The 18,827-nt window shown below is 42.7% G+C and overlaps 1 protein-coding gene across 2 annotated transcripts in view; it reads right to left on the bottom strand.

Annotated features, from left to right (window-relative positions):
* Nucleotides 1–18,827, bottom strand: part of LOC139418043 (protein Jade-1-like) — a 218,416-nt gene that overhangs the window by 64,435 nt on the left and 135,154 nt on the right. The window lies entirely within an intron of this gene.

Genomic DNA, 18,827 nt, shown 5'->3' with positions numbered 1-18,827 from the left:
TTAGTTGTGATACACACTTCATCAGTCTCTTTAGTTGTGATGCACACACCACATCAGTCTCTTTAGTTATGATACACACCTCATCAGGCTCTGTAGTTGTGATACACACCTCATCAGTCTCTTTAGTTGTGATGCACACACTTCATCAGTCTCTTTAGTTGTGATGCACACACTTCATCAGTCTCTTTAGTTGTGATGCACACCTCATCAGTCTCTTTAGTTGTGATACACACCTCATCAGTCTCTTTAGTTGTGATACACACCTCATCAGTCTCTTTAGTTGTAATACACACCTTATCAGTCTCTTTAGCTGTAATACACACTTCATCAGTCTCTTTAGTTGTGATGCACACACTTCATCAGTCTCTTTAGTTGTGATACACACCTCAGTCTCTTTAGTTGTGATACACACCTCATCAGTCTCTTTAGTTGTGATACACACTTCATCAGTCTCTTTAGTTGTGATACACACTTCATTAGTCTCTTTAGTTGTGATGCACACACCACATCAGTCTCTTTAGTTATGATACACACCTCATCAGGCTCTGTAGTTGTGATACACACCTCATCAGTCTCTTTAGTTGTGATGCACACACTTCATCAGTCTCTTTAGTTGTGATGCACACACTTCATCAGTCTCTTTAGTTGTGATGCACACCTCATCAGTCTCTTTAGTTGTGATACACACCTCATCAGTCTCTTTAGTTGTGATACACACCTCATCAGTCTCTTTAGTTGTAATACACACCTTATCAGTCTCTTTAGCTGTAATACACACTTCATCAGTCTCTTTAGTTGTGATGCACACACTTCATCAGTCTCTTTAGTTGTGATACACACCTCAGTCTCTTTAGTTGTGATACACACCTCATCAGTCTCTTTAGTTGTGATACACACCTCATCAGTCTATTTAGTTGTGATACACACCTCATCAGTCTATTTAGTTGTGATGTACACACTTCATCAGTCTCTTTAGTTGTGATACACACCTCATCAGTCTCTTTAGCTGTGATGCACACTTCATCAGTCTCTTTAGTTGTGATACACACTTCATCAGTCTCTTTAGTTGTGATACACATCTCATCAGTCTCTTTAGTTGTGATACACACACTTCATCAGTCTCTTTAGTTGTGATGCACACCTCATCAGTCTCTTTAGTTGTGATGCACACCCTTCATCAGTCTCTTTAGTTGTGATACACACCTCATCAGTCTCTTTAGTTGTGATGCACACACTTCATCAGTCTCTTTAGTTGTGATACACACCTCATCAGACTATTCTTAATCTAAGCTGGTCTTTACATATAGACTACTAATAAATAAAGTATGTGTGGATTTATTTAGAATTTAGAAAGGCCAACCCAAACAAATGTCATCCATAGTCTGCAGTCGAATAGCGAATGGAGGTTACGTGCGGTTAAGTTTTGAACATGCCAGGTAGGCTACACCGTCTGTAAAGCAGATTAATGTGCTTCATTTGAAGAATTTACCAATAAATATAGCAGCATTCAAAACTCTGTTTTCACACGCGATTGCGCAATAATTTGTCTTATAAGAACATGTTTCACTAGGCTCTGCAGGCTATGTGCTCTCCAACCGTGCTCCAGGGGTCCAAGGCCTTTAGCCTACGTTTGAAGTTATTTGGCCACTTTAGTTGTGATACAAAACTTTTCAAAACATATTTCTCTACTTTCCTAATATTAAGCACATTGCTTTACAACGGGAGTCGCCTACCTGGCTGATATGTAAATGAACCCCGGGAAAAGAGACCTATATATGGATGACATGTCTTTTTCTCCCTGTCCCTGTTCTGACAGGTGCATGATAATGACCTATTCTAAATCAAAACTAATTTCACACACACGTATATATTTAGTATATGTAAAGATGAGATGGGCGACAATATTATCACTTGTCAATGCATATTTTCTTTTCAACTGTTTCAAATCAGTCACATGCATCATGTCACATGCATCATGTCACATGCATCATGTAGCCTCGTCCATAGGATGCATGTGACTGATTTGAAACAGTTGAAAAGAAAATATGCATTGACAAGTGATAATATTGTCGCCCATCTCATCTTTACATATACTAAATATATACGTGTGTGTGAAATTAGTTTTGATTTAGAATAGGTCATTATCATGCACCTGTCAGAACAGGGACAGGGAGAAAAAGACATGTCATCCATATATAGGTCTCTTTTCCCGGGGTTCATTTACATATCAGCCAGGTAGGCTACTCCCGTTGTAAAGCAATATGCTTAATATTAGGAAAGTAGAGAAATAAATATAGTAAGCCTAGCCAATATAAACCTGATGGGATCCTTCTCTTTTTAAGAGGCCATCTAAACTCTCTTTCCCACTCAAAAGCATAGTCAACAGAAATGTTGGTAACAGGAAAACGTATTTAATACCATGCATTAACCGGCTATGAGGGGCTGGTTCTTGCTGCGCAACAAAATCTATTCTGCTCAAACTCTGAATGCCAGGGCTCTCATGATGTGTTTGATTAGATTTTAGATTGCATTTATGTCAGAGTAATTAGAGAGACAATAGAGTACCGGCCATTAGCGACTGACCATTAGCAGGTTTGGTAGGCCACTAATAACCATCAGCGGCATCAGAGCGCAGTTTGAGAAGCCTAGTTACCATGCCTCAACAGTCACGTGGAATTTGACTGAAGTCATGACTCTTGACTGCTGGTGTGGCGGTACTTTGGTCACCGTAACAGCCCTGAGGGAGAGAGAGGGGGAGGGAACCTTGCATGGAATAGTCAGAGGGAATGTGTTTAAGAAGGTGTTCTGGAATGGTTGATGCATCTAGCCATCTATTTCCATTATCGTATCAACTTGTAGGAAGAAAGGAAGGAGGAGATAAAAACACATGGTCGCCCAGTTTCTTACACCATTTTATATACTGTGTGTGTGTATATGTGTGTGTGTATATATATATATATATATATATATATATAAATATATATATATATATATATATATATATATATAGTGCCTTGCGAAAGTATTCGGCCCCCTTTAACTTTGCGACCTTTTGCCACATTTCAGGCTTCAAACATAAAGATATAAAACTGTATTTTTTTGTGAAGAATCAACAACAAGTGGGACACAATCATGAAGTGGAACGACATTTATTGGATATTTCAAACTTTTTTAACAAATCAAAAACTGAAAAATTGGGCGTGCAAAATTATTCAGCCCCCTTAAGTTAATACTTTGTAGCGCCACCTTTTGCTGCGATTACAGCTGTAAGTCGCTTGGGGTATGTCTCTATCAGTTTTGCACATCGAGAGACTGACATTTTTTCCCATTCTTCCTTGCAAAACAGCTCGAGCTCAGTGAGGTTGGATGGAGAGCATTTGAGAACAGCAGTTTTCAGTTCTTTCCACAGATTCTCGATTGGATTCAGGTCTGGACTTTGACTTGGCCATTCTAACACCTGGATATGTTTATTTTTGAACCATTCCATTGTAGATTTTGCTTTATGTTTTGGATCATTGTCTTGTTGGAAGACACATCTCCGTCCCAGTCTCAGGTCTTTTGCAGACTCCATCAGGTTTTCTTCCAGAATGGTCCTGTATTTGGCTCCATCCATCTTCCCATCAATTTTAACCATCTTCCCTGTCCCTGCTGAAGAAAAGCAGGCCCAAACCATGATGCTGCCACCACCATGTTTGACAGTGGGGATGGTGTGTTCAGCTGTGTTGCTTTTACGCCAAACATAACGTTTTGCATTGTTGCCAAAAAGTTCAATTTTGGTTTCATCTGACCAGAGCACCTTCTTCCACATGTTTGGTGTGTCTCCCAGGTGGCTTGTGGCAAACTTTAAACGACACTTTTTATGGATATCTTTAAGAAATGGCTTTCTTCTTGCCACTCTTCCATAAAGGCCAGATTTGTGCAATATACGACTGATTGTTGTCCTATGGACAGAGTCTCCCACCTCAGCTGTAGATCTCTGCAGTTCATCCAGAGTGATCATGGGCCTCTTGGCTGCATCTCTGATCAGTCTTCTCCTTGTATGAGCTGAAAGTTTAGAGGGACGGCCAGGTCTTGGTAGATTTGCAGTGGTCTGATACTCCTTCCATTTCAATATTATCGCTTGCACAGTGCTCCTTGGGATGTTTAAAGCTTGGGAAATCTTTTTGTATCCAAATCAGGCTTTAAACTTCTTCACAACAGTATCTCGGTCCTGGCTGGTGTGTTCCTTGTTCTTCATGATGCTCTCTGCGCTTTTAACGGACCTCTGAGACTATCACAGTGCAGGTGCATTTATACGGAGACTTGATTACACACAGGTGGATTGTATTTATCATCATTAGTCATTTAGGTCAACATTGGATCATTCAGAGATCCTCACTGAACTTCTGGAGAGAGTTTGCTGCACTGAAAGTAAAGGGGCTGAATAATTTTGCACGCCCAATTTTTCAGTTTTTGATTTGTTAAAAAAGTTTGAAATATCCAATAAATGTCGTTCCACTTCATGATTGTGTCCCACTTGTTGTTGATTCTTCACAAAAAAATACAGTTTTATATCTTTATGTTTGAAGCCTGAAATGTGGCAAAAGGTCGCAAAGTTCAAGGGGGCCGAATACTTTCGCAAGGCACTGTATATATATATAAAAAAAAATAATAATAATAATTACACCCTCATCCCTGTGTCGAGGTGAGGTGGAGGATTATTTAAGATACTGTTTGAAGAGGTAGGGGTTCAGATATTTTTGGGAAGATGGACAGGTACTCTGCTGTCCTAGCTTCAGGGGGAAGCTGGTTCCACCATTGGGGTGCCAGAACAGAGAAGAGCTTGGACTGGGCTGAGTGGGAGCTGCCCTCCTGTAAGGGTGGGAAGACAGAGAACAGCTTGGACTGGGCTGAGCGGGAGCTGCCCTCCTGTAAGGGTGGGAGGACAGAGAACATATGTATATGTGTGGTGTATAGAGAGAAGAGGAGAAGGCCTAGAACCAAACCCTGGGGGACGCCAGTAGTACGAGTATGTGGTACAGACACAGATCCTCTCCAAGTGGCAGCGGCCTGCCAGGTCGGATGTAATCCAGAGTACGCATAGACTGAGACGCCCTGAAAGGGTGGAGAGGAACCACCATATGATGGTTCACAGTGTTGAAGGCAGCAGATAGATCTAGGAGGATGAGAACAGAGGAGAGAGAGTCAGCTTTGGCAGTGTGGAGAGCCTCTAAGACACAGAGAAGAGCAGTCTCGTTGAGTGTCCCGTTTTGAAGCCTGACCGGCTAAGGTGAAGAAGATTGTTCTGGGCGTAATAACGAGAAATTTTATCAGAGACATCACGTTCAAGTGTTTTGGAAAGAAAAGAGCGAAGTGATACAGGTCTGTAGTTTTTGACATCAGATGAGTCGAGTGTTTGTTTCTTGAGGAGGGAAGCAACTCGGGCCATTTTGAAGTCAGAGGGGACACAGCCAGTGGCCAGGGATGAGTTGATGAGGGAAGTGAGGAATGAGAGAAGGTTTCCAAAGATGGTCTGGAGGGGATGGGGTTGAGCAGGCAAGTTGTTGGGAGGCCAGACCTCACTAGTCGCAGGATGTCGTCTGGAGAGAGAGGGGAGAAAGAGGTCAAGGCGTAGGGTAGTTCTGTGTGAGCGAGACCAGTGGACTCTAAGTCGCGGATGTTGTCAACCTTTTTTTACAAAGTTGTCTGCCGAGAGGGAGAAGGGAGGGGCTGGAGGTTTAAGGAGGGAGGAGAAGATAAGAGTTAGAGACAGAATCTTGAAATTTAGCGTGGTAGAAAGTGGCTTAGCAGCGGACACAGAGGAAGAGACAGTAGAGAGGAGGAAGTGAAAGGATGATAGGTCCTCTGGATGTTTAGTTTTCCTACATTTCCCTTCAGCTGCCCGCAGCCCTGTTCTGTAAGCTCGCAATGAGTCAGAAGATTAGCAGAAGAGAGAGATGATAGGATAGAAGAGGAGAGAGGAGAGGAGTGGGAGAGAGAGAGCGACGATTGCGACGGTGCATGACCATCTGGGTAAGGGCTGAGTGGCTAGGGTTGGAGGAGAGGGAGACAGAAAAGGAAACAAAGTAGTGATCAGAGACCTAGAAGGGGGTTGCAGTGAGATTATTAGGCGAGCAGCCTCTAGTAAAGATGAGGTGAAGCATACTGCCTGCCTTGTGAGTTGGAGGGACTGGGAAGGGTGAGGTCAAGAGTATTGCCTGCCTTGTGAGTTGGAGGGGACTGGGAAAGGGTGAGATCAAAAGAGGCAAGGAGGGGAAAGAGAGAGTTGGAAAGAAATTAATCGAAGGCAGACGTCGGGAGGTTAAAGTCGCCAAGTACAAAGATCGGTGAGCCATCGTCAGGAAATTAGCTTATTAAGGTGTCAAGCAAATTGAGGAACTCTCCAAGGACACCTGGTGGGCGATAGATGACAATAATGTTAAGCTTGAGAGGACAAGTGACAGTTACAGCATGGAATTCAAATGGGGGGATGGACAGGTGAGTGAGGGAGAAAAGAGAAAATCTCCACTTGAGTAGACCCATGCCATTACCGGAACGACCAGATGCTCTCGGACATGGGTAGGTTCCTAGATTCCGCCGCGGGATGGTCAGGGGGCCGGAACATAATTCAAATCATTTGTACAGTGCAAATCGACCACAAATAAGCCCAAAAATATAGATTGTATTTTAAAATAACAATAATTTCATACCTTGATTACATTGAGACGATCACATATCCCTCCTTTTGTATTTGTGAGAATACTTTTATTTCATAAATGAAACATATTTTGCTGAATTCCTGGTGATTTTAGTATTTTTTTAACAAAATAAATAATTCACAGAATGGTTTTGTCCCGCCTGTTGCCGATGTCTGCTCTACATAATACCCCCCCACCCTGCTCTCTCCATCTCTTCCTCCCTCTCTCAACCTTCTCCTTCTCTCTACCTTTCCATGTCCCGCTCTGTGCGGTGGGGTAATCCTGCTAAATCCTCTCTCTTAGTGCAGCCCCAGCGTACGCACTGAGTCTTAGTCAGCAGCACAGCTAATCAACTGGAACCCCAGCTACAGCCCTGCCTGGACACTCACTCAGCTTCGGGCTCAGCTCCCTCCACACCCCCTCACGCACCAATTCACCTCTCCAGCCACACACACGGACACGTAGCCCTAGCACTAGCCTATCCTGCTCTCTGACGCAAAAACAACAGCAACGATCCGCTACCCACGATACCCAATCACCGTGCCACACATTTTTCCAACATAGGCGAACACGATTGGAGGAGGGATGGGGGTGATGGGATGTCGGGGGGTGAGGGCAGGGATAGGGGCGGAGGTTTCAGGAGGGGTGAGGGAAGGAGAGTGAGGGGCTGGGTGGGAAGCAGCGGCGAAAGCTCAACATTGCATTAGGGACAGTGCAGTGTGATTCGTTCCTTTCAGAGCACTTCAAAGGAGAGGGAGAGATAATCCGCCCCAACATTAGACCGGAATCATATGTCCGCAGAGGCTCCCTGAACGACTAACTGGGGGGGGGGGGGGGGGGGGGGCTGGGGTTGGAAGATGGAGGGATTTTTCAATTTGACATTAAATCAGAGATGATTAGAACGTGCCAGTCTCCTTCATGCCTACCGTACCACCAGAAACTGTCTTCAATATCTTCCCTCTGTGATACTCAGTCAAAGGTTAAAAATATTTTTCTAGTAAATCAAATTAAAAATCTAATCAAATTGTATTTGGCACATGCGCCAAATACAACAGTGAAATGCTTACTTTACGAGCCCTTAACCAACAACACATTTTAGAAAATACCCCCCCAAAAATAAAATATAAGAAAAACAAATAATTAAGGAGCAGCAGTAAATATCAATAGTTTAGGGTGACCAGATGTCCCCTTTTCCGGGGACAGTCACCGTTTTTGGTGGCCTGTCCCCGGCTGGAGCTGTCCCTGTTTTTAACTGTGCGTTAAAAACAGACCGCAAAGTGAAATATTTTACTTGGCAAGAAAGACCGGGCAGCAGACGTCTCAGTTGACGTCTCAATCGTGTTGTGCTTGTTTTGTCCAGCAGAGGGGGCTGCTCGCTATAGCAGCTTCATTCACTCTTCTTCTTCTACTAACTACTTGCTCGCGATAGTTTTAGAGAAAACTGCTGTTGAAAACTCAGCCAGAAGCTAGCAAGTGTCAGGTGAATCCACAACATCACCACAAACGTCTTTTCAAGTCAGGTAAGTTACAATCGTTTGGGATACTAGCTAGTGATGTTATAATGTCACAATTTATTATATAGATAGATGATCTGCTCTATAAGGTTTTAAATTGGTTATGCTAGCTAACGTTAGCTATGTAGACTAAGTTAGCTAGCTACTTATTTTCAAAATATGATTGTATTAAATGAATGCACAATTAATTCTGAGAATATCTTTGTAGATTACAATTTTAATGGTTTGGCATTATAATAAGTAGTGTGAAAATATAGTTAGAAATGTTCATATTTAACATTAGTAGTGGAGAGGAAGGAGAGGAGGAAGACTGGAAGAAGAAGAGTGAAGAGTGAAGGAGACAGAGGAGGAAAGGTAAAGATATGGTTACAGAGCCTGACAATTTATTATTCCAAACAATGTTTTTGAGATAAAATACAGAAATGAGGCAAGCAATGGGAATCTGTGAACCAAAGTATTTGATCTAATAGTGTACTATTTATTAATACAGATTGGAGAGGAAGGAGAAGGGAACATTAAGGGAGTAAAAAGAGTGAAGCAAGGAGAGTGTAGAAGAGTGAGGTGGAAAGGTGAAGAGAAGGAAAGGGAGACGAGTGAAGAAAAGAGGAGGAGAAAGATTGGAGGAGAAGAAAAAGTTGAGAGTAAGAAGAGTGACACAAGGAGAGTGAAGAACAGACAGATGAGATACAATGACTCTTTCCAAGAAACGGAAATGCACTTTATGAAAAACATGATGAGAGACTTTCCATTTATACGCTCAGGTCAAGACGATAGAATGGTTCACAGCACCCTTTGTAATTCCTCTTTTTCAATTGGCAGCGGGGGAAGAACGGCAGTGGTAGAACATCAACAGACAAAAAAGCATTAAGGCTCTCTGATTGGCCGTGTTGGTATGCCCTCTGTCACCACATTCTTCAAGAAGGTAGAGCCTTCCCAAGAAGAATATGGTTTAGCTGTGCAGGAGGGTGTCTTTGCATACCACACTATGTGACACAATCATAGTTACAGATCTATGGACTGTACAGCACAACTGACACGGAAGCTTTATGAGCCAAAGTTTACATGTGCTAGGACAAAATTACATGTGCTAGGACCTAGACCAGGTTGAATTTGTGTCCCTGTCCATTGATGCGTCCAATCATGGACATGTAAAACTGCTGCCAGTAGTAGTCAGATATTGTAAGATATATGATGGCAGCACATCTGTGGAAACAAAACTGCTTGATTTTGTTGAATTGAATGGAGAAACAGCAGAGAAAATTGCAACTGAGGTCCTGGTGGTCATCCAAAAATGTAACCTGGAAAACATTCTCCGCCGACAACAAATACCAACTTTGGAGGACTGAATAGGCTGGGGAGGGTCAATGTCCACACCAAAGTTAAAAATGCTCTGCAGTGGGAGGTGATTGACTTAGGTTGTCCTGCCCACATCATTCATAACACGGCCAGAACAGCTTTGGATATGATGGAAGTACCTGCTCACAAAGATATTTGGATATGTTCATATTTTTTACCGTCAGAGTAGAAAGACTGAAGGGCTTCTGTGAGTTTGTTGGCCAGGACTACCATAACATTTTAGGACACAGCAATGTTCACTGGATGTCCATGCTCCCTGCTCTAGAAAGAGTGCTGAAAATGTGCCATTCCAATCCTTTTTTATTTCTGAAGACAAATGCCCTGTTGTCCTGTGAACAATGTTCGAAGATCCACTGACTGAACTTTGGCTGGCCTTTGTCCATGGAAACCTGACCGTATTCAGTGACACGATAAAGATGCTTGGAGGCCAGGACCACTGTGCTGTGGAGTCCGCTGCAATTCTGAGAAACGTTGAGGCAAAATTGACTGATGACAACTTCATTCCAGTTTTGGTCAGAGGACTTCTGAGAGAGCTAGAGGATAATGGAGCCATGTCTAAAGAGAGCTTTCTCAAAGCATCCCAATCATTCTTCACTACGGCTGTGAACTACTTGCAAGCATGGGGAAAGCACACAGATAATCTAAAAGATTTACATTCTCCTTTTAAAAAGGCAACCTCAGCGTGAAGAGATCCAGAAGGCAGCAGCCACACTGCAGGAAAAATGACCCAATGTGACCATCAATGAGGATGCATTGTTTGACGAGGTTACTGTCCTGTAAGAGTTCCTAAAGGGGGAATCGCTTGAAGAATGGAAAACATCTGAGACACCGCTTAGTCAGAGATGGAGCACGGTGGAGACACCGCTTAGTCAGAGATGGAGCACGGTGGAGACACCGCTTAGTCAGAGATGGAGCACGGTGGAGACACCGCTTAGTCAGAGATGGAGCACGGTGGAGACACCGCTTAGTCAGAGATGGAGCACGGTGGAGACACCGCTTAGTCAGAGATGGAGCACGGTGGAGACACCGCTTAGTCAGAGATGGAGCACGGTGGAGACACCGCTTAGTCAGAGATGGAGCACGGTGGAGACACCGCTTAGTCAGAGATGGAGCACGGTGGTTACCCACTTCAAATAGAACGACATCCTACACACTAACCTGGCTAGATTAGCGTCTGTTGTCATGTGCTTACCTGGAAGTAACGCACCAGTCGAGAGAGTGTTCTCCCAAATGAATGCTCTATGGACAGCAGCAAGAAATAGGTTCACTGTTCCTACCATCAAGGCCATGCTTATTGTGAAGACAAACTTAAACCTTCCCTGCCAGGAGTTCATGGAGATGCTGGCCAAAGACAGAGCAATCCTGAAGAAAATACATTCTTCTGAGAAATATACAGATTAGGTTGGTATAAGTATATTATGTAGTTACCAATCTCATCAGCATCTTATTTCTTTATTATTTATTTCACATATACTATTGTCTGTTTTTTCAATTTTGCTCATGTTCTCTTCTGCTCTTATTCTACCCAGACTACCAGGACCACTGAATGGCTGTTCAGATCGGACAGTTCTGTCTTGTCTGTAGAGTTTCTGTAATATAGTTGTTTTCTCTATCACAGTGTGCCTGTTAGACTAAATACGTGAACCCGGAATTGTCCCCCTTTTTAATATCATACATAATAACATTGGATATTTTAATGATATATTGACCACCAAACTGGAAATGCCCTGGTCACCTTACACTAGACACTTTCGTTCAGTCTACATGCAACAATATTGATGACAACGATGTTGTTTCCACTTTGATCTTAATATAAATCCACAAGCGTTCTATAATTACAATATTAGCTTGTGCTTCTTACATCTGCAAACAGCTAGTTCGTATTTTCTTAGTAAGTTAAGCTAAATCATGTTAGCCACTAATGCTCATCGCTAGTTAGCTAGCTAGCTAGCTAGCTAACTAGCTAATAAAAGTACTGAGTCAGAGCAAACGTAGCTAGCTACTACAGCCTGATACCAGTACTGGTGGAGGCCTAAATCAGCATGTTGTTTGTGCAACAGTATCTTCTAAATCAAAGAGGAATAGGCGAAGCATGAATTTGTTGGCTATATGAATAAAGATTTAATGTAGACAAAAATTATAGGGTCCCCTAGGAAACTCTGAATATCCCTTTGGTTCCTACCCTGTCACAATAACTCGTCCATGGCATTTTCATTCGTTGTCATGTCACACAACACTGTATTCAAAGTGCCCACTATTATTTATAATCTAACTATAGAATTATAATAAACATTCTATTTCCATGATTCCAAAAGTTCACCCAAGCGGTTAAAAATAATTTGAGAAATACCATGACATAATATTTTGGCCACATCGCCCAGCCCTAAGAAAGAGCGAGAGATAAGCAATAGGTGGTTATCCAGGCCCATCAATGCATTCAGCCTATAGTAGTGTTGTATTTCAGTACCGATACCAGGTTTAGTATCACGATACTCGATACCATCACGATACTCAATATCACAAAAAAAAAGCCATAATAGCCAAAGTTCAAACAGATAAACTCAGCTTCTGTTCTGTTCAATCGTTGGGCATCTTTAGAGTTCAATATCAATACATTTCAACATTTTTATGTCAATATTTTATAAACAGTCATGTATGCATTAATTAATTCAATTATACAATCATAAAATCAATTTGAATTAGTTTTTACCAATCTATCTACAAAACAACATTATGGTAATCCTTAATTCAATGGTAAATCTCTATTGGTAAACTGGTAAATCAAGATGTAGCCTAGGTCTATTCACAATACAGGTGGATGTATATTATTCAATAGGAGTGTGTGCATGCATTGAGTTAATGAGCTCGTTTTAGCTGATTTCATGGAGCTACAGATGACAAACAATCCCTTCCATTTAGGACTTATATTATTGGCAACTGCTAGGAGAACATATTTTATAGTACTGATCAGCAACAATTGTATAGAAGAAGCAATCTCTTCTTTTTTAAAAGTGTGCTCTTTCTTTTAGGAAAGCAATGATGTAAATAGCAAGGCAGAGCGTGGCTGTGGAATCTGACTATGGAATGTAGTGGAACCTAGACGGGAGGCGCGGGAGATGAAGAAGTGGCAGTTTTTGGTGACAATCAGCATATTTTGCATTACGGTTTGCACATTATCACAAACAAAGTACTTGGTTAGTGAATTCAGCTGTAAGCTAGCAAAGACAGCTAGCCTACAATTAAAGCTGAAAGCTACCGGTATCGTCTTGTAAAAGTGTTGTAGACTGTATGGACATTGTTTTGTGAACAGTAATGAACAGCTTCAACATTTCTACATGCCGTGTTGCATTATTCAAGTGTGTTAACTTCTGTGCAGCGTAGGGTTGGGTTGTATCCAGATTGTTATATTGTCATATTGTTTCTGTATCATACTGTGGAATACAGTATTACCAGAAGTGCACACAAGGGGCACTATTTAAACAAAAAAAAAATACACTTTTTTTTAACGCCCAAAACAATTTAAACAACAGAGACCTTGATCCAGGAAGGGAAGGAATGTTTCTGCTGTAAACAAGAAGCTTGATCTTAACATATAGCCATCATTTATCATTCCTTTATTTGACACATCTTAGAGTTCTTATAGTTACAGTGCATTCGGAAAGTATTCAAACCCATTGACTTTTTCCACATTTAGTTACGTTACAGCCTTATTCTAAAATGTATTAAATTACCTTTTTTTCCTCATCAATCTACACACAATATCCCATGATTACAACGCGAAAACAGTCTTTTAGAAATGTTTGCAAATGTATTATTTACATGTATTCAGACCCTTTGCTATGAGACTCGAAATTGAGCTCAGGTGCATCCTGTTTCCATTGATCAGCCTTAAGATGTTTCTACAACTTGATTGGAGTCCACAGGTGGTAAACTCAATTGATTGGACATGATTTGGAAAAGCACACACCTGTCTGTATAAATTAGTTGACAGTGTATGTCAGAGCACAAACCAAGCCATGAGGTCGAAGGAAATGTCCGTAGAGCTCCGAGACAGGATTGTGTCGAGGTAATGGCATCGGAGGGGATGGCTGAAGTTTTTATGGGCTCCTAACCAACTGTGCTATTTATTTAAAACAGTTTTGCATTGTTTGTAACCTCTTCTGTACATAAAGTTGCTGCTACCGTCTCTTATGACCGAAAAGAGCTTCTGGACATCAGAACATTGTTTACTCACCTCGAACTGAACAAAGATTTTTTCTTTAATGAGTCTGACGTGAAGGATATACTGCTCTCCGGAGACCAGTCCCAAATCCCTGTAATTTCCGTGAAGAAAAGGCGGAGATACAGAGGGAGAAGGTCAACTCGCTGATCTACGGTCGAGACCATACTACCAACAGGACATTAAAAACTGTAATATCTTACGTTTCACAACGTCTGTCGTAGGAGAACGACATAGATAATGTAGAGCTGGCTGGATCTTGGACTTCCTGATGGGCCACCCCAAGGTAGTAAGGGTAGGCGACAACACATCTGCCACGCTGATCCTCAAAATCGGGGCCCCTCAGGGGTGCGTGCTTAGTCTCCTCCTGTACTCCCTGTTCACCCATGACTGTGTGGCCAGGCACAACTCCAACACCATCATTAAGTTTGCTGATCACAGACAACGATGAGACAGCCTATAGGGAGGAGGTCAGAGACCTGACCGTGTGGTGCCAGGACAAAAACCTCTTCCTCAATGTGAGCAAGACCAAGGAGATGATCGAGAACTACTGGAAAAGAAGGGCCGAACACGCCCCCATTAATATCGACTGGGCTGTAGTGGAGCGGGTTGAGAGTTTAAAGTTCCTTGGTGTCCACATCACCAACAAACTATCACGGTCCAAACATTCCAAGACAGTTGTAAAGAGGGCACGACAACACATTTCCCCCTCAGCAGACTGAAAAGATTTGGCATGGGTGCCCAGATCCTCCAAAAGTTGGGCCCAATTAGCCATTGTGTCCCTGGTGTCATGTGACTCGTTAGTGTTACAAGGTCTCAGGTGTGAATGGGGAGCAGGTGTGTTAAATTTGGTGTCATCGCTCTCACACTCCCTCATACTGACTGGTCACTGGAAGTTCAACATGGCACCTCATGACAAAGAACTCGGAGGATCTGAAAAAAATAATTGTTGCTCTACATAAAGATGGCCTGAGCTATAAGAAGATTGCCAAGGCCCACTTTTGTGATATACTGTATATACTAGGGCGGTGTCAGAGAAAGGCCCCAAAAAATTGTCAAAGATTCTAGTCATAGACTGTTCTCTCTGCTACCGCACGGCAAGCGGTACAGGAGCAGCCACGTCTGTATATAGCCTCATTATTTGTATGTAATTTAATTGTGTTACTTTTTATTTTTTACTTCAGTTTTTTTATTACTTTAGTTTAATATTTATTTAGTAAATATTTTTCTTAACTCCATTTCTTGAACTGCATTGTTGGTTAAGGGCTTGTAAGTAAGCATTTCACGGTAAGGTCTACTACACCTGTTGTATTCGACGCATGTGACAAATAAAATTTGATTTGGCATTTCTGCAGCATTGAAGGTCCCCAAGAACACAGCGGCCTCCATCATTCTTAAAGGGAAGAGGTTTGGAACCACCAAGACTCGTCCCAGAGCTGGCCGCCCAGCCAAACTGAGCAATCGGGGAGAAGGGCTTTGGTCAGGGAGGTGACCAAGAAATTGATGGTCTGTCTGATGGAGCTCCAGAGTTCCTCTGTGGAGATGGGAGAATCTTCCAGAAGGACAACCATCTCTGCAGCACTCCACCAATCAGCCCTTAATGGTACAGTGGCCAGATGGAAGCCACTCCTCAGTAAAAGGCACATGACAGCCCCCTTGGAGTTTGCCAAAAGGCACCTAAAGACTCTCAGACCATGAGAAAGAAGATTATCTGGTCTGATGAAACCAAGATTGAACTCTCTGGCCTGAATGCCAAGTGCCACATCTGAATAAAACCTGGCACCATCCCTATGGTGAAACATGGTGGTGGCAGCATCATACTATGGGGATGTAATTCAGCGGCAGGGACTGGGAAACTAGTCAGGATCGAGGGAAAGATGAACGGAGCAAAATACAGAGAGATCTTTGATGAAAACTTGCTCCAGAGAGCTCAGGACCTCAGACTAGGGCAAAGGTTCACCTTCCAACAGAACAACGACCATAAGCACACAGCCAAGACAATGCAGCAGTGGCTTCGGGACAAGTCTCTGAATGTCCTTGAGTGGGCCAGTCAGGACTTGAACCAGATCAAACATCTCTGGAGAGACCTGAAAAATATATTTTCAGCGACGCTCCCCATCTAACCTGGCAGAGCTTGAGGGGATCTGCAGAGAATAATGGGAGAAACTCCCCAAATACAGGTGTGCCAAGCTTGTAGCGTCATACCCAAGAAGACTCAAGGCTGTAATAGCTGCCAAAAGTGTTTCAACAAAGTACTGAGTAAATGGTCTAAATACTTATGTAAATATGATATGTCTGTTTTTTTAAATACATTTGCAAAAAAATGAATATAGATATTTGTCATTATGGGGTATTGTGTGTAGATTGATGAGGGAAAAAAACGATGTAATTAATTTTAGAATAAGGCTGTAACATAACAGTGGAAAAGGTTAAGGGATCTGAATACTTTCCGAATGCACTGTATACTTAACATAGAGTTAGTTATAATCAGTGGTGCACCCCCTCAACCACTGTGAAGCGGGGGTACACCCCACCACCAAAATTGGTATTGAAAATCATACCATCGGTATTTCGAAATACCGCAGTATATGGTAGAAATGGTATATTGCCCAAGAATAATGCAGCATGAGAGTGTAGCTAACAATGCAGCTCTGGCAATGAATGAGTAAGTGGAGAAGGTACTTTGATCTTCACGCTATAAAGTACAGAAGTTTCGGTATACCGTTCAACCTTAGCCTACAGATTAGTACAGTACACACATGAACAATTACCCCCCCCACACACACACACACTACAGATTAGTACAGTACACACATGAACAATTACCCCACACACACACACACACACACACACACTACAGATTAGTACAGTACACACATGAACAATTACCCCCCACACACACACACACACACTACAGATTAGTACAGTACACACATGAACAATTACCCCACACACACACACACACATACACACACACACACACACACTTATATAGGCCTAGAGCCATCAGGGCCTATCGTTTGGTACAAATGAAAGGTAATACAACTACATCACTGGAGACAGACATCACAATCTATAAAAATGACTGTTCACTTCAATGTTCTTTTCTACTGCTCTTGTTGCTATGGATGTTGCTAAGAATGAGCGTTCCCTTTCATAAGGTATCCCATGTTGTGGGTAGAAAACATCTGGTTGACATCACTATAAGCACATCAGGCTGTCATTTTTACCTGCGATCAAATACAATTAGCAACTTATTAGAGGCACATTTGATTGAATCTGTGGACTAATTACCACATCAGGAAATCTAGTGAAATCTTGCTATTTAAATCAGCTCATTATCAAGACACCTTGACTGCTCAAATTCGCTGAATGTTCAAATTCTTAGGCTTACAGAATCAATGAACCTAGAACACCACTCAGCAGCAGCATGGCTGTTTAATCCACACAGCAAATACAGAAATCACAGCCCCTGAAGTTTCTCTGCTCCCTCTCACCTCTCCCTGGCTGGCTCATTTATTTTATATTTATTTATAGGCAAGTCAGTTAAGAACAAATTCTTATTTTCAATGACGGCCTAGGAACAGTGGGTTAACTTCCTTGTTCAGGGGCAGAACAACAGATTTTGACCTTGTCAGCTCAGGGATTCGATCTTGCAACCTTCCGGTTACTAGTCCAACGCTCTAACCACTAGGCTATCTGCCGCCCCGCTCATTAAACCAGTGAGCGTGGCAAATTAAAAAGAGCTCCTTGTCATGTGCCACACTACTGGAAAGACAAGGAGGAAACTGCTCTACTTAAACACTTCCTACTTCCTGCTCAACTCAACTAGTGTATTAAGGGGTGTATTAACTAGGGGTGTATTAACTACCCTGCAGCAGCCCTCAAGTCACTACTGTTCAAACAATCAGGGTAGTCAGGGTGGCCTGAGTCTGATCACATAACATTGGCTGCCATTTTCTGTTCATTTCCCGAAGATTCTACAACCCAGCAGGTAACCTACTGCACACGGCCGTAAGGGGATATAGAGGAAGCTACCTACGTTAACCACAACCACAACCCCAGCCACCTAGACAGGGGTAGTGGTGGTGCTAGAGGTAGTGCAGAGGGAAGATCCCTGTGGAAGCTTGTGATCACTACATTTACTAGGCCGAGCTCAATCCACTACTGTTTGTTAGTGTACACTCAGAAATGCCGATTTTATAGAGAGAGAAGACGCGGGTGGGGTGGGGTTGGCGCGTCACTCAGCAGCAGCAGGTATGCATCACAAATTCCCTTGATAGTGCACTACTTTTAACAAGATTCATTGGGCCCATTATAAAGTAGTGTATGATTAAGGGAATAGGGTTCTATTTGGGACGCACCCCCAAAATACAATCCTCCACTACTCCACTGATTCAGGTTAAGAGGATAGAAATGAATTTCAAATAGCCAGTTAACAACGCATTACAGCATATAGAGAGCTGAGATGTTGAGCTGTGATAACCTGATAATGCCCGGGCCCACACATGCATCCTTCGTTCTAACAGCGGCAGGGCTGCGTGACAAACACAGGCATCACTCAACCTGAAGGCCCTGTGGCTAAGTGGAGGGCCCGAATGGAAGAGGAGCTCTAGATGCATCGATCTGCGCTTTGAGGTTATTATCCCTACCCATGCCCGACATTCAGGCCCTACCCTACCCAGGCCCGACATTCAGGCCCTACCCTACCCAGGCCCGATTGCTTCTGCCAAATTTAAAGCCCTGCCTGAAACCCAAAATCAGAAATAACTGTCACTCGCTCCAAGCATGCAGGCAGCTCCGTGTGTAAAGGCACTCGCTCCATGCGTGCAGGCAGCTCGCTCTGCATGCACTCTGCTCATGGTGTCTCTGAGTCAGTGAGTAGCCATAGCAACGGCTCAGGCTGCTCTTGGGCTGCTCTGCTTAACGAAGAAAGGAGAGAGCAGTGAGCTGTAAGCTACTTTTCATCACAGACAAAACTCAAGCAACATTATTTTCTGTGAAATAATCTCTCCTGTCTTATATTTGACGAGGTTGAAGCACTTCTGACACCACGTTATG

This window comes from Oncorhynchus clarkii, chromosome 10 (genome assembly GCF_045791955.1).
Source record: "Oncorhynchus clarkii lewisi isolate Uvic-CL-2024 chromosome 10, UVic_Ocla_1.0, whole genome shotgun sequence".
Classification (NCBI taxonomy): domain Eukaryota; kingdom Metazoa; phylum Chordata; class Actinopteri; order Salmoniformes; family Salmonidae; genus Oncorhynchus; species Oncorhynchus clarkii.
The sequence above is the reverse complement of the archived record's forward strand: the minus strand, read 5'-3'. Positions and strand labels throughout refer to the sequence as shown.